The 16,564-nt window shown below is 35.1% G+C and overlaps 1 long non-coding RNA gene and 1 pseudogene across 1 annotated transcript; both read right to left on the reverse strand.

The window, feature by feature from the left end:
• Positions 1-3,241: 3,241 nt before the first annotated feature.
• Positions 3,242-4,049, reverse strand: LOC114417820. The gene is made up of 2 exons (XR_003667936.1): positions 3,983-4,049; positions 3,242-3,518 (listed from the first exon to the last, which is right to left on the reverse strand). It is a non-coding gene; the product is annotated as an uncharacterized LOC114417820 (long non-coding RNA).
• A 7,645-nt stretch (positions 4,050-11,694) lies between these two features.
• On the reverse strand, positions 11,695-15,033 carry LOC114420338 (annotated as a pseudogene).
• Between the last annotated feature and the right edge of the window lie 1,531 nt (positions 15,034-16,564).

The raw sequence follows: 16,564 nt of genomic DNA on the forward strand, positions 1-16,564 counted from the left end.
CCCGTTGGGGTCACCCAATTGTCATCATTGGTTTCGGGATCAAACTCAAATCCTTCTATCTCTTCGGTCTCAGTTCCGGCCTCCACACAACAGACAACTTATGAGATTCTCTCCCTTGTGTGAGGACGTATCCTAAGACTGGCCATGTAACATTCCCTCCCTATGTATTGGACATTTATATGATTTTTAGATGACTATTCTTATCATTTAATTTCTTTAGGAAATAATTATCGTTACAAAAATGTCCTTATTACAAAAATTCCTGTTACACCCGTCGAACCCAGTATATTTAAGAAACTTAATTATCTATCAATTATATTAAACATTTATATGATCTTTAGATGATTATTCTTATCATTTAATTTCTTTAGGAAATAATTATCGTTACAAAAATATCCTTATTATAAAAGTTCCTGTTACACCCGTTGTTCCCTCCCTATGTATTCGACGATCACAATAATCGAAAGTAGAGCAAGGCTCGTTAAAGAAGGAACATTTGAGGAAAATGAAAAATTATCATAAAATGTAAGAATGAAATTGACAATAAATCAAATTGCATAAACATTAATTTGGTAGGAATGAAATTTGTAGGATTGGAAAAAATTTAAATGCATATCATAAAGGAACAACGATAATAACTAGTAAAAGGATATATATATGAACTTTTACTAGGGAAGAGACATATTCTTATCCCATGGGAATAATTCATGTCTTCTCTATCATTAATAAAACGTGGAATTATGTCTTTTTTGAGAATAAAATATACCCAAAAAAAAAATTTTGACCTCATAAAAAACATGTGACAATTTTTCCAAATATTTTGAAAAATAACTAAATAATTGATTAAACAAATACTCCTCACAAAATTTCTTCCTCATAATTTCTTTCCATATACTAATAACGAATGTCCATCTTTAAATTCATATCTAAGTATATTTTAAAATACTGTATTATTAATTTGATGACTATCTTTATCATTTATTATCTTTAAAAAATCCTGCTTTTCTATATAGTAATAACAAGTTTTTTATCTTTAAATTAAATATGACTACATTTTGTAAAATTATATTATTAACTATATGTCTATCCTTATTATTTAATTTCTTTTAATATTTATTACTTTTAATTTTTTATACATTAATAAAAAATTATATTCATTCAAATATGGTATATTTTAGAAAATTATATTATTCTTAGATGCATCCTTCCCATTTAATTAATTTCTTCGAAACTTTCTACTTTATTTTCTTACAAATTAATAAAAACTTTTCCGTCAAAAAAAAGGATTTTTTATCTTTAATTGAAATATGGTATATATTAGAAAAGTATGTTATTAATTAGATGTATATCCTTATCTTTTTTCTTTTTATATCATTTAATTTATTTAAAATTTCTTTTATTTTTTATATATTATAAATACTTTTTGTCTTAAGTTCAAATGTGTCATATTTTAGAAAATTATTTAGTTAGATGTATACCCTTATCATTTAATTCATAATTTTAATTTTTTTACATTAATAAAAATATATATTTAATTCAAGCATTATTATGGGAAAAAGCATATTCAACAACTGTTTTTTAACACATTCAAAAATGGTTTTAAGTTATATTTGAAAATGACGTAAAATATCAAGAATTTTCATGACAATTCCTAAAAATCGTCTTAAAAATTAAATTTTTTAAGATTGTTTCCTGAAAAAAATTGTCTTAGAATTATCATTTTTTTTTAAAAAAAATTTAATTTGTTTAGAATTCTAAGATGATTTTTCAAATAACTTACAATATATATTTTTTAAGACAATTTTTCAAATAACTGTCTTAGAATATTTTTTTAAAAAAAAATTAAAAATTTTAATAAAATAATAAAAAAGAAAATTCTAATAAAATAATAAAAAAGGTTAATAACAAAAATTCTATATCAATTATAATAAAGTAATAAAAAAATAAAAAATTTAATAAAATAAAACATGCATATCCGTATAAATTCATAAATAATAGAAATCTCTAATTACCCCAAATTAATTCTTACAGAAAAAAAGGGGTGCCCTTTTAGCTCATATCGTAGCCCAATTTAAAAAATGAACATTGGAATGTTTCTTAGAATGAAAATAATCTACACACTTATTCATGATTACATCTTATACCATTTTTTTTTACTAAATATGCAGTTGACATCGAAAAAGAAAAATCAGAATATAAAATCATAATTTTCAAGAGATGTCAATTTAATATCTGGCTTTGACAATTATAGTCATCTCGGTCTAAATCAACTCATGGAAACAAATTTTAAAGACAAAATTCATTGACAATTATGAAAGTCAGGGACTAAAACCAATGTCATAGATTTAATTTACTACTAGTATTTATAATTTCATAAATTAATTTGGTGTATTACTATGCAATCCACACGTGACATTTATTCCATTACTATCTAATTTCCATTACGATCTAATTTCAGGATAATTGGTAGTGCTCTGAAAAATACATACTGATCCTCCCTGCAGACAGAGAATGATTGGCCAAGGCTTGGAGGGACTCTCCATGCTGTATGGACTTCTGTAAAGCCACCAGAACAAGTGGGCTTCTGATAAAAAAAAAGTGTAAAAATGGATGCAATAAAATATTTTTACGACATGTACACAGTTCAAGAATTTCACTATGCACGATGGAAATTTCAGAATTGTAATGTAATGACACTTGGCTTACTTGGTCTAACTTGTACATATCCCCATTCCTCTTATCCGTCTTCATTTCTCATACATGTTACCAATCCTTCCTGAAATAGTATGACAACAATGGTAAAGAAATATATAATAAAAAATACAACTTAAATATAATGACAATTATCACAATGTATAATACAACCTAATTGAATAGGGGACCATTTTAATAGTTAAGCCTCTATATTTGCCAAACTATTCCCACTAGCTTCCCCAGAAAGTCTCCAAATAGTTAAGAGAAAGATAAGAAAAAAAAGTGAAAAAAAAGCATTAAAAATAGATAAAAAGGAAAAAAAATAGTTACAAAAAAAAATATTGTAATGCGTACATAAAAATAATATAACTTTATAAGCCTCACAATCACCTCTGAGCCAAAAATTTGGATAAATAATAGTTATGATTAAATTAATTTTTCTTAAATGAAAATAAAATGATTAGACTTTTGCCTTGTAAAATCTGGTTTTCCGTCATTTTATCTTACAGTAACCCAGCATGGCCTCGATCACAAAGAACAACATATATACGCAATTATGATATTTGATTGCCATTAGCTTTCACACAAGGCTGATCATCCTACAGACATTTAAATTATTTTTCCCGTCGAGTAGTAGTGATGTTTTACAACAAACTAGCCCACCAAAGAATACTAAAATTAAACAAAGTGATTCAAGAAATTATTGAAGCAGTATTAGTGATTTTGCCAGACCTGCATTCACAAGTACACTGACTTCTTGATCCTTCCACTACACGTTGGGATCTTCTGGTGTGTAGCTTGATGTTCACCACCTTGCCAACCATCTGTAGCACCATAACATCCAGAAAACAATAACCATCATTCCTTTAAAAAACATCCAAAAAAAGGTCAAGGAAATATCACAAAATATAAGATGCCTACTGAACCATCTTCAAAATAGTTAAGAAATGTCAAGAGAATAAAAAAAAATGATAGAAGTAGAATAGACATTTCTACGATTCCCCAACAGATATTTCTGATGGTTTCCAACATAAATTAAAAGTACATATAATACTAAGTTCTCCAGAAAATAATAGCATCAATGTTTTAAGGAAGCATTTAGAAATATTATCCAATCAAAATCTACAGTAATCCAAGTAAATCAAAATCAGAACAACTAACTGCTAGGCTTGGCTAACAAGAAACCACTCAATGGGCAAGCTTTAAAAGTTTATTATGTGAACAAATTAAGTGTCTATAGAGAATATTAAGAACGGAAACTTAAATAGCAAAACAAACAGTAACAAACCATTTTCCAAACCAAGTCTTCAGGACCCAATGGTTGATCAGGACTAGAATACAAGAAATGCCTTGAGTACAGAAAAGAAAAAAGAAAACATTAAACACCACACAAGCAAGCAAGACAATGCACAAATCAATGGTAGAAAATGAAAATAACCAAGTTAATTATTGCTACAAACATTTTTACAGGGCACAATACTTTTTAGCTTGGCATTATGCATTAGCAGAAAGTTCTAGCAAGATTGACCTCCAAAGAATCAAATAACACAAGGGGGCGGAGGGCAAAAGTGAATTAAATTCTACATGACCCTGATTACAAACCTTGGCAAGATTTTGTTGCATTGCTTTGATATGAGCAGGTCTAATGCCTTTTAAATATTTCAAAAGCCAACCTGGCTTTACAACATCAATAGAAGAAATGAACACCGCTATCTGCATGTATGGCAAAAAGTAAATAGTAACTTCCCATTAAAAAATAGAAATTAACAATTTATAAAGCTGATAGGTTGTGCTTCTAAAATACTGCTAATTTCTATTACTACTGTTACTAGAATGTTACTGATAAAATTTTCCTTGCTTTATTTCATTTCTCTATGGTATTTATAATGGCCAATACACTAGATAAGGGCACTACTGGCCTCAACAAAGGGAGCAGGAAGATAACAGAAAAAAAAATATCCATAACAATATCCAATTCGTTATAACAGACTGCTGATAAGATAATAGCAAGGATAGTGCTTGTCTGATTCTGTTGCTGCCATCAAACATAATCGTGGAGATAAGCAGGTAATTTTTGCACTCTTCTGGGCCTGATGTTGTCTGCACCCCTTTGTGGTGTATTGCTATCAATACCCTCCCCTAGCAGACCAACCTTGTCCTTAAGGTTGTAAGTGTCAAGCAGAGAATTCCAGTCCTCCTAAGTTGTGTCTTCTGGAGCCATCCCGAGCCACTGAATGAGGACCTTCTGAGTTGGGGGTATACTAGAGTTGTCTAACTTCCAATCAAGGATGATTATCCGTTTGGGCAGGTGGTAGCGGGTCCAATGTGGGTGGGGGAATGCCATGATATGGTTTCAATAACAAAACATGAAAGACGACGAATTTCGGAGGTGGGCGGAAGTTGGAGTCGATACGCTCCAAAATTAGGAATGAACCATAGAAGCGTTTGGAAAGTTTCGTATATGACGGTCGGATGGACACCTGGCGATAGAGGCGGAGACGGACGAACACCCAATCACCAGTAGAATACGAAACATCCCGGCAGTGGCCATCTACAATCTTCTTCATTGCCATTTGGGCTTTGGCAAGTCTGCATTGCAGGGAAGCATGGATATGAGCTCGAGTGGATAGTAATGAGTCCACTGCCTCTATTGATGTTGAGCCTTGTAAATACTAAGGTAGCGACAGGGGAGGTTTGCTGTAGGTTGCTTCGAAAGGGGATATACCAGTGGTCGAATGAACAATGGTATTGTAAGACCATTCAGCAAATGTTAGGAAGTCGAACCACTGTGATGGCTTATCATGTATGAAGGCACAAAGGTATTGTTTGAGGGTCCGGTTCAAGACCTTTGTTTGGCCGTCGGTCTCAAAATGGTATGAGGTGCTCATTCACAATTTGGTGCCACTGATACGGAATAGCTCCCACCAGAATTGACTGAGGAAAATTGGGCCACGATCGAACACGAGGCTACGGGGAAAACCACGCAGTTTGCAAATGGTGTCGAGAAATAGCAAGGCGACCCTGTGAGCTGAGTATTTTGGCGGCAAAGCTCCAAAGTGAGCACTTTTTTAGAATTTGTCAACAACTACAAGAATAACAGAGAAGTCATACGACATTGGTAGTCTTGTGATGAAATCTAGAGCGAGGTCTTCCCAGATAAAGGTTGGAATGGGAAGAGGTTGAAGGAGGCTAGTCGGATTTCGGGTTTTGTACTTGACTTGCTGGCAAGTAAGGTACTCGGATATGAAGGCACGCACATCCTTTCACATGTTTGGCCAACAAAAATTATCTTGTATTCGTCTAAGTGTTTTCGCAATGCCCCTATGTCCGCCCAAAAGGGTGGCGTGGAATTCTGCAAAAAGAGTGGGGATGAAATCATGGCTGAAGGGAAGCCACAACTTGCGGTGGTTGAAAATGAGGCCCCTTTGAATTGAAAATTCTGGATGTGCCACCGGAGCATCCTGAATTTGTTGTAATAGTTGTTGATAAGCATTGTTGGTGAGCAGAAATTGACAAAGTTGATCCATGAAAGAAAAATGGGGCATGGGGAGTGTGAGGCATTGGCCTGATGGGGTGGGTACCCGAGATAAAGTGTCTACAGTGGTGTTGCTGAAACTGGGTCAGTATTGAATTTAATAGTTGCACCCCAAAAGCTTCGAAAGATATTGTTGTTGCTCCGAAGTCTGAAATACTTGAGACATAAGGTCCTTAAGACTCTTATGGTCTGTAATAATCGTGAAGTGATTACCCAAGAGGCAGTGCTGCCATTTGCGCATTGCGGTAGTGATGGCGTGCAACTCACGAACATACACGAAGACCTTCTGCATCCTTGAACAAAAACCTTGCCAAAGAAGGCGATGAGATGAGATTGTTGTTGGACAATTGTGCCCATGGCCACGCCAGAAGCGTCAATTTCCAATATGAAGGGTTGATTGAAATTGGGGTTGATCAACACTGTTGCATCGTCATTGCCCTTTTCAATGTATTAAAGACGAGTTGGGCTTCTTCAGACCAGTGGAACTGATCCTTTTGCAGGAGCATCGTCAGTGGTCTGGCTATGGCAGCATAGTTACAAATGAAACATCGGTAGAAGCCCGTCAGTCCCAAAAAACCTTTAAGGTCCGTGGGAGATGATGGTGTAGGTTGCACATAGCGTTGACTTTGCTTGGGTCTGGGGCTATGCCCGCCTCTGAGATAATATGACCCAGATATTAAAGTGTTTGTTTAGCAAACAAACACTTGTCCCGTTTCAAATGAAATTTGTTCTAGGCCAAGACATTAAAAATTGCTTCCAGGTGTGAGAGGTGCAGAGAGAAAGAAGAACTATACACAAGAATATCGTCGAAAAAAATGGCAACGAACCTGCATAAAAATGGCTTCAACAACTCGTTCGTGGAAGCTTGGAAGGTGGTTGGTGTGTTTTTTCACATCCTGGTACTACTACTTATTTTTGTGGATGTGAAATCTAACCGGCAAGTGCACCGGATCGTTAAGTAAATAATTAAAACGAAATGAACCGAGTATCGAACTCAGGGAACTTGTTTTACTTGGAAAAGAGTCATTCAAAATGCAAGTGTTTGTAAAAAGAATTAAGTGTCATGAATTAAAAACAAAGGTATTTTCTATTCTAATCAAAGAAACAGTATACATAAGCAATTGAGTGTGAAAACAAATAAGTAAAAGCGTTCGGTCATTCTACCGAGATACTTGATGCAATTAGAGTTTTTCTCTATTTAAAATTATTTTTGTGTTCTATACTGAGGACAAAAATATCAAACACTGATGTCTCGTGAGTTTGGACTAATTTAAACTAAACTTCATTCGCAGATATCTCTTGTTGAACTCAGCTTAATTTAAAGAGCATTATAATCACAACATAATAAAAACCAAAACCCTGCACTCTATTCCTAGAAATGTAGTTATCTAGCCTCGCTCTATCAAGTTCTACGGAAATAGTACATTTTCCAATGCTAAAGTTCCTAATAGCACACACCAATGGATGATCAAACCACAAGCATGCATACAATAAGCGTAGATACAAACATTGAACACATGAAAATAACTTCAAATAGATAATAATAATATTTACATCAAGTATTCAGCAGAGATTCCCAACAAAGGATTTTAGCCCTCCATTACAAGGGAGCAACTTTCACAAATAGGAGAAGGGTTTCAGAGAAAATACCAGATTACAAAGCAATGGGGATTCCTCCTCCACCTCTAAAAACCTAGGACTTACTCTTTAAACTAGAATCTACCTAAAATTTAGGGCCTTTGCTTCCTTGCTCAGCTTTTCCTCTGTTCTCTGCACACAATTTGCAATCTATTCAGACCTCTCTCCCATTCTCCGCAAGTCAGGCTTAAAAAAGGGCTTTCTGTCCGTGAAGGCGCGCTTAGCGCCATTCTCGCGCTAAGTGCGAGTAAGTGAGATTTGGCTTAGCGCAGAAGAGACAACTGTCTCGCTTAGCAAGCTGCATACGCGTTGGGCGCATTCTGGCATGGAAGAACTCTCTTCAGGCTTATCCTCAATCGCTAAGCCACTGCTGTCTCGCTTAGCAGTTTGGTCTCACTAAGCGCATGGTTCAGGCTTAGAGAGACAACAACTTTTGCACCTTCATAATTTTCTCCTTTTTACTTGAAATTGAGGTGAAATTTACATTAAATTCATAAGGAAGGCTTCTACTGAGCACATATTAAAACTAAACTAGAAATATTTACAATCCTACAAAAAATAACCATAAATTGGGAGATTTATATACATTTTGGAAAACTTTTCTATACAAAAGTTAGTCGTAAAAGATGACTAACAGTGTTGCAGAGTCTGAACGACATTACCTTATATTCATAGTGGCTATGATGCATTCGAAAAACGGTTTTGTGGATGTCTGCCTTCGCCATGAGAATTTGGTGAAACCCTTGCCTGAGATCGAGTTTCGAGAACCAAGATGTGTCACTCAGTTTATCCAGGAACTCGTCTATGGTAGGCATAGGAAATTGATCTTTGATTGTGATCGAGTTAAGAGCTCGGTAGTCCACGCAGAAGCGCCAACTGCCATCCTTCTTTTTTACTAATAGAATTGGGGAGAAGAATGGGCTATTGCTCAGTTGTATGAATCTGACATCTAACATGGTGGCCACCTGTTTCTCTAATTCGGACTTTTGGAAGTGTGGGTATCAGTAAGGACGCACGTTGGTGAGGTTGGTTTGAGGTAGGAGATGGATATGGTGGGCAATGGTGCGAGGTGGAGGTAAGGTTGTGGGCTCATGAAACAAGAGGTCAAAATGACAGAGGAGTGTGGTAATTGTGGTAGGAAGATGAACTTCGAGTGAGAGGGATGAAGGTTTAATGATGTGGTCGAGGCGGGTAACCAGGATAGATGGAGCTTGGCGGAGATGTTCTGGGTTTGTGCCAACCTCTTGAGTTGATAGGCTAAGGCCTTAGCTTGAAGAAGTGGAACATTCACTTGAAGGTGCACCTACTAGCCCAAATATGAAAACACCATGGTTCTGGTGGTGTAATCAATAAGTACGGGGCCCAAATCTTGCAACCATTGGATCCCAAGCACAATATCTGCACTATTAAGGCCCAAGATGAAGAGGTCGACCTGAAAGGTATTGCCCTGAACATATAATGGCACTTGTAGGCAGATGCGGCTACAATCCAAAACCCTACCATTACCCACCATGACTTGAAGTAGGTCAATAGAGGAGGTGGAGAGGTTCAGAAAGTTGGCGACACATGGTTGTACAAAGTTGTGTGTACTACCATCATCCACAAGAATTGTCACCTGGTGGTGATTAATTCAGCCAAAAATATGGAAGGTCTCCGCAGCTGGCATTCAAGTTAGGGCGTTTAGGCTAAGGAGTGGGTAGTTTGTCGAGGATGAATGTGGTGGGCTTAGAGGGTCATCAGGTGGAGTCTCTACAGGCAACAAAGTCTCAAGGTCATCATCCACAATGAGGAGGTGAAGTCGTGGTTTACATCGATGACCTAGAGTCCATGTATCATCGCAATGATAACATAGACCTTTGTCGCAGCATACCGCTAATTCCTCCGATGATAAGCGTTTCACCGGAACTCGTAATGGTGAGGGTCATGTAGGAGGTGGCATGGAAAACAAGGGAGGAGGTGAATTCATGAGATGTGAACCTTTGTCATGCAGTTTATCCTCTTGCAGTTTGGCCACTACGACAGCTTGGGGCAACGGTAGAGGTTGCAAGGCTTGGACCTCTCAACGGAGTTCAAGAGTAAGGTTTGCGATGAAGTAGCTTAGGAGAAAAGGGGGTGCAAGACCTATTGTACAATTCGCCAGGCATTCGAAGTTTGTCAAATAGTCGTTGACAAAGCCGCACTATTGGAGCTTGAACAGGGCACCATGTGGATCATCATAATAAGAAGGAGCAAAACGGGATGCCAATGCTTGAAGCATCGCCGACCAAGACGTCAGGAAGCCGTTGCGCGACATCCATTGGTTCCGGCAAAGGGCTGGACCTTCCATGAAAAATGATGCGATGGTGAGTCATTGGTTGTTGGGGACGCATTGATACTCGAAGAATTGTGAGATTTTAAAAATCCACCCAAGTGGATCCTGGCCATCGAAACAAAGCACATCTAACTTCATATGCGGGCGGTGAGGTGGGGAAGGTGGTGGTTGTGGGGTTGGTGGTGAGTGCGGTGATGGAGGAAAGGATAAGGTGGTCGATCGTTCTATGAGGAAATCGATTTTGCTACTCATTTCAAATTGAGCTTGGGAAAAGGAAGCATGGATTTGGGCGAGTGAGTTCTGGCCTTGAGTAAGGCAGTTGACGGCCTCCTCAAGACGTTCGGTGGTAGCCAAATGGGTATTGTGTTCGGGCATGATGGATATGACAGAGCAGGTTAATGGTGCAAGGAACAGGGCAGGTCGGACCAATGATAGGTTGTGCTTCTATAATACTGCTAATTTCTATTACTACTGCTACTAGAATGTTACTGATAAAATTTTCCTTGCTTTATTTCATTTCTCTATGGTATTTATAATGGTCAATTAATTGGATAAGGGCACTACTGGCCTTAATGAAGGGAGCAGGAAGATAACAGAAAAAGAAAATATCCATAACAATATCCAATTCGTTATAACGGACTGCCAACAAGATAATAACAAGGATAATGCTTGTTTGATTTTGTTGTTGCCATCAAACATAATCGTGGAGATAAACAAGTAATTTTTGCACTCTTCTGGGCCTGATGTTGTTGTATGCACCCCTTTGTGGTGTATTACTATCATCTGACTTATCAGATAACCATATAGAAGATTAGACAATGCAATTTTGGTCATTGGGTCTATTCTACCTTAAGAGTGTTTATTTTAAGGTTTTGGTAATAATAAGAGACCCAAATTATGCATTAGTCTGTAGTCTATGTTGTTCTTTGGTGCATTTGGTTAAAATTGAATGCATGTACCTTGGTCTCCTTGCACTTAAATCTTAGGGATAGGACTATGCTTTCAGTTTCTGTTTGATGTTATGCCCATGGGCCATGGCTATACCATGGTTATTGCCATGGATAAGACTAGATAGCCTTGCTGATTTTTTAGGGTTCCTGCTTTCTTTTTCATTTTTTAAAATAATTGAGAAAAAATTCTCTAGTAAAAATTATTTTTCTATTCATTTTCAAAAAATGAGTCATTAAGACAAACAAACTAAGCTAATGACATGATCATGTCCTACTATCACTTAATTTGTTCCTCTCTACGTACACAAAAAAGTCAATATTAATCATCTGAGATAGTAAGTATGATGTAAAAATGCATAAGGCAATATATACTCCTGTAAAGATTTATAAAGTAGCAGATAATCCCATAGTAACTTGCCCACACTGTCCACACCAAAATAAAACCATCATATATAATGATGTTTAATGTATAAACAGAACATGCAAGAAAAGTATCTACATACATGCCAATAAAAGTACATTCCAAGAACATAACATTTGTCACTAATGTAGGCTACACTCATCTCTTACGAAAAGTACATGCCAAGAACAGAACATTTTCCAAAATGGGAATTAGGCCAACTAACTTGTCCACTGCAAAAGGGTCTAGCCCCAATTCCAATTGTAGGAATTTGAAGGGCTGTCGTGGTTGTAGTCGCAACCATGTAGGCACACACTCTAGAACAACAAAAAATGACCATGCTTATTGTAAAGCCAACGATGTCTCTACAACCTACACAAACTCGCTCCTTTCAGTTTTAGGACAACAATAAAATCACTCAAAATCCAAATAGACACGTGAAGGAAGACCTTGACAACACTAGCAACATTCTTTCCTTGAGGTCTAAACCCCCCTAAAACACTAATGGCATGGGGAGTAAGGCCTACATGGCCTATGACAACAATTCCAACCTCAACGATAGCCTTTGCTGCAACAATTCTTGAAGGCAACCCTCCCTCCATTTTTATGGCATTCATTCCCCCTTCTTTCAATATACGAACTGCAATATGCACCGCCTACTTAAAATCAAAATAAAATGCATTAAAAACCATTCAACGATGAGTGAAACAATTAAACACACACACCACATACACACGAGCATGACCTGATTGGAGCTGGACTCCTAGGTCCTAAAATCCAAGTCCCCAATGAGATGCAGCGTCTTGGCTCCATGCGCCACGGTGCGGCAACGACAGTGGACGAGCATCTCCTCGAGCATGTTGTCATGTCTATGGATCATCATCGCCACAGAGTTGCCGACGAGATAGATGTCGATGCCGATAGTGTCGAGGTGCACCGCGGCGAGGTAGTTGTATGCGATGACCAAGGTGATGGGCTAGGAGGCGCGGTGCTTCTACCACAACTAGTTCAGCGTCACACACTTAAGTCATTCATCACACACACGAGGTGGAAGATGAAGGTTAAGGAGGATAAGGAGTGAAAGGGAATCGAAATCAGATGAAGCCTAGTTTCATTGTGATAGAGGTGGAAGATGCAGAAACCCAAGCAGCAAAAACAAAAAAGGTTGGCTTTGAGTACAGAGAGTGAGATGGAGAATGAGAATAGGCGACGTGAGAGACTAGGGGAAACATTAAAAACAGTCAAAAAAATTTTAAGAAGTGTCTTAGAATAATATTGTTGTAAGACGGTTTTGCAAAAATTATCTTAAAATGATAATGGTTTTCGTGATTGGTATTTTCTAAGACGATTTTCACAAAATCGTCGTAGAATAGTTGTATTTATTTACAAAATTACCACTGTATTTTTTTCTAAGACAGTTTTTAATCAACCAACTTTAGATCAACGTCATAAAAAATTATTTTTCTAATAGTGCATGATATTTTAGATAATCATATTATTAACTAGATGTCTATCCTTCTCATTTAATTTCTATAATAAATTCCTATATTTATAGTTACTAGACTTTTTTATACTTTGTATATGTTAATTTTTTTATCATTGAGAATAAAATTTGTAAATGTAAAATTCAAAATCATAACTCATTCTTATTTAATTTATTATTATCTCCATTCTTTTTTAATTTTACTATTTTTTTAAAAATGATTTTATTTATGTGTTGTTTATAAAATTTAAAATCATATTAATTACTCCATACTCTTTAGTCAATTATATCCTTAATTTTTTTTCTTAAATTTTAATTAATTTATACATGCGCCATTATTATAAGAGAGAAATAAAAAAAGTAAAATAAAAATTTCACAATTATTTTATAAGAATAACTTTTTTTATTGTATTACATATTTACATTTCTCGAATACATTTATTATTATTTTATAAAATGCAATATAATTATTAATTAGATGTTTGCCCTTCATTTAATATCTTTAATAAATTCCTATATTTAAATTTATTATACTTTTATATATTTGTAAATAATAGTATGAAAACCGGTACAATCATTGACATGGTCGAGATAGTGGGTCAGTGATCCAATCGATGAATCATTAATTGGTTTTACTTGACCCAATATATATATTAAAAAAATAAAAATTATATATGTATCTATTATATATAAGTATATAACTAGCATTATTTGATTAAGAAAAGTTCATTCGTATTTCAAAATTCAAAATTACAGTTGAAGTATCAAAGTTCATAACACAAGTCCACAAATAATAATTTAATAATACAATTTCTAAAGTACATAAATAAGTTTTAAAATGAAAACACAAATAGCATCAACATGACAACATCCATAAGTTATATTCAAGGAGCCAATGTTGAATCAACTTTAGGTGATTCTTCTCCATCAAAAGAATGAAACTCTTCACCAATAGTACCTTCATTTAGAATTTTAGATTAACATCTTCTATGGTGTTGTCTGGTGGCTGAGACACATCATCATCCTCATCTTCATCCAAATTTAATTTATCTATGGCAACATCACTATAGATGCAAATTAGTAATTCACATAAGTACATAAGTAGTACCTAATAAATATTAATGTTATAAAGAATCATACCAATACCATCTGAAGTTTATTGGATGAACATGTTTACAACATTATTACGTAAAGCCTCCACCTTTTCACGAGTTAAGAATGATGATGACTCCTCCAACACCCAATTAGAATGGTCATCAAGGGTTTCCAAATTGATTGGGCCATAATTTTGCTGCCTTAGTCAATTCCTAAATTGATCAGCATGTTCATATATCAACAATAAAAAAATCCAAGTAAAATAGGTAAACAATCAAAACATAATCAATATAATAATGTCTTTGTTGTAACCTCAAGTTGTAACGATCATAAACAAGGTCATTAAACTTTAAATGCTCTAGCTTATTCCTTTTTTTAATGGATTTGTTCAAATATGCTCCAATTTCTTTCACAACCCTAAACACTACAAGTTTGGCTTACAACACGAATAACCAACTTTTGTAAATGTGGAGCACTACATCCATAACAATCCCACCGTTGATCTAGAATATAACATATGAAGAAATAAATCAATATAATGAATATATTATTAGTAGCTAAAATAAATCATAAATCAATAATGTTATCAGAGTATCAAATACAAAATTTACATGGTATGACAGTGTTTCGTTCACGTATTGCAACTCGTCTTGCAAAATCTCCTTCAATTTTTTTATATATTTTCATGCCTTCATTTAATTTATCTTGCAACTCAAGATCATCATGTGTATATCTATCAATGAGTTCCAAAATGCCAGATTGTGTGTTTATATGCTTATCAAATTCTTCAGCATTGAATCTACAAGTTGGATTTAACCAATAATCAGTTGCATGTAGATCTTTGTCAAGCTGTGAATCCCAATGCCTATCAAGGACCTCCAAGTAAGGCTTCACTTTCCTTTTATTTCTCTGAAACCTCCTAACCATTTCTTCTCTAGCCTTATACATAACCTGGTAAAAAAACCCATGGCAGGTTTATTTTCACTATCAACAATATGTAACACGCGAACCAGCGACTCTGTAAGCTTCATAATATCAATACATTATTTCCAAAAACCAGAGTCCAATATTTGTTCCACAAATTTTTTAGCCTTGGAGTCTTTGGCATAAGTTGAGCCTGTCCAGTCCCTAGATGTCACCATGGCTCTCAATGCATCCTTCTAGGCCAATATGCTTTGCAAGGAAATGAAATTAGTTGCAAACCGAGTTGGAGCTGGATGAAGTATATCTCTTCTACTTTTATGTTGTCTTATAAAGAATAATGTATAACAATGATTATATATGTACTTAGTAATTTTTTAGGCATGTGAACAATCTCACTTACTTCCTCAAATTTCCCAAAATCTTGCAACATCCAATTAATGCAGTGAGCAACACAAGGAGACCAATATAACTTAGGAAACTGTTTTTCCAATAACCTATAGATGCTAACATAATTTAAACCATTATCGATCACAATGTGAACAACATTTTATGCTCCAACATATAACACCATCTCCTTGGAAAGCTTAAACAACATTTCTAGCAGTTTTAGAAGCATAGGAAGCATCAACAAACCTTAAGAAAATAGTCCCTTAGGACAATAAACAAGAAAATTAATAAGAGTTCTCCTAGAGCGGTCTATCCACCCATCAGACATCAGAGTACATCCAATTTCCTTCCAAACTTCTTGGTAACTTTCAACAAGCTTCTTCCTCACTTCATTTACCCATTTATTTAACAAAGGACCATGAATTCTATAAAAATTTGGGGCTTCATACCCTGGACTCTTGCTACTAATAACATCAATCATAGGTTGATAATATGCTGAGTTAACTGCATTAAATGGCATTGAAGCATTTATCATCCATTTTTTAATGGCTTTGTCACACTTTTCTACAATTAACTTTGTAAGACACTCTTCAAGCTAGGTTAAGCTCCAGGAATTGTTCTAGGCATGAAATATTTATCTACACGAGGAATGTTCTTCCTCTTTTGAGACTTGGAAGAAACTGGTGGTTTTGGAGTTCCTCTTAATTCCTCAACTATTCTCACAAGATCTTCATCCATTTCAAATGTAGTACTTTCCTTAGATTGTTCGTGCACTTTTCTTTTCTTGTTTTTTTTTTTAATTGTTCAAGTAGTTGCTTCATTTGATGTTGAACATTAGTAGGAACCTTCTTACAATGAGTGAATGACTACAAGAATAGATACAATGAACTACACTAAGTAAATTTAATAATCTCAAATTCTCAACAACATTAACTCAAATAGCAGTTACTAATTACTACTTACTACAATCTATAACTATACAAGAATAGATAATAATGGCATTATAAATAAGCATAAGTGCATTGCATATTTACATTAATGAATTTACACACATTTGCAACTAAAAAATGTCAAATATCAATTGAATTATAATTTATAAATAAGCATAACAAAACATGAGTTTTCCCCCAAAACAAGAACACCAATT

The sequence above is a fragment of the Glycine soja genome, chromosome 7, assembly GCF_004193775.1.
Source record: "Glycine soja cultivar W05 chromosome 7, ASM419377v2, whole genome shotgun sequence".
Lineage (NCBI taxonomy): Eukaryota > Viridiplantae > Streptophyta > Magnoliopsida > Fabales > Fabaceae > Glycine > Glycine soja.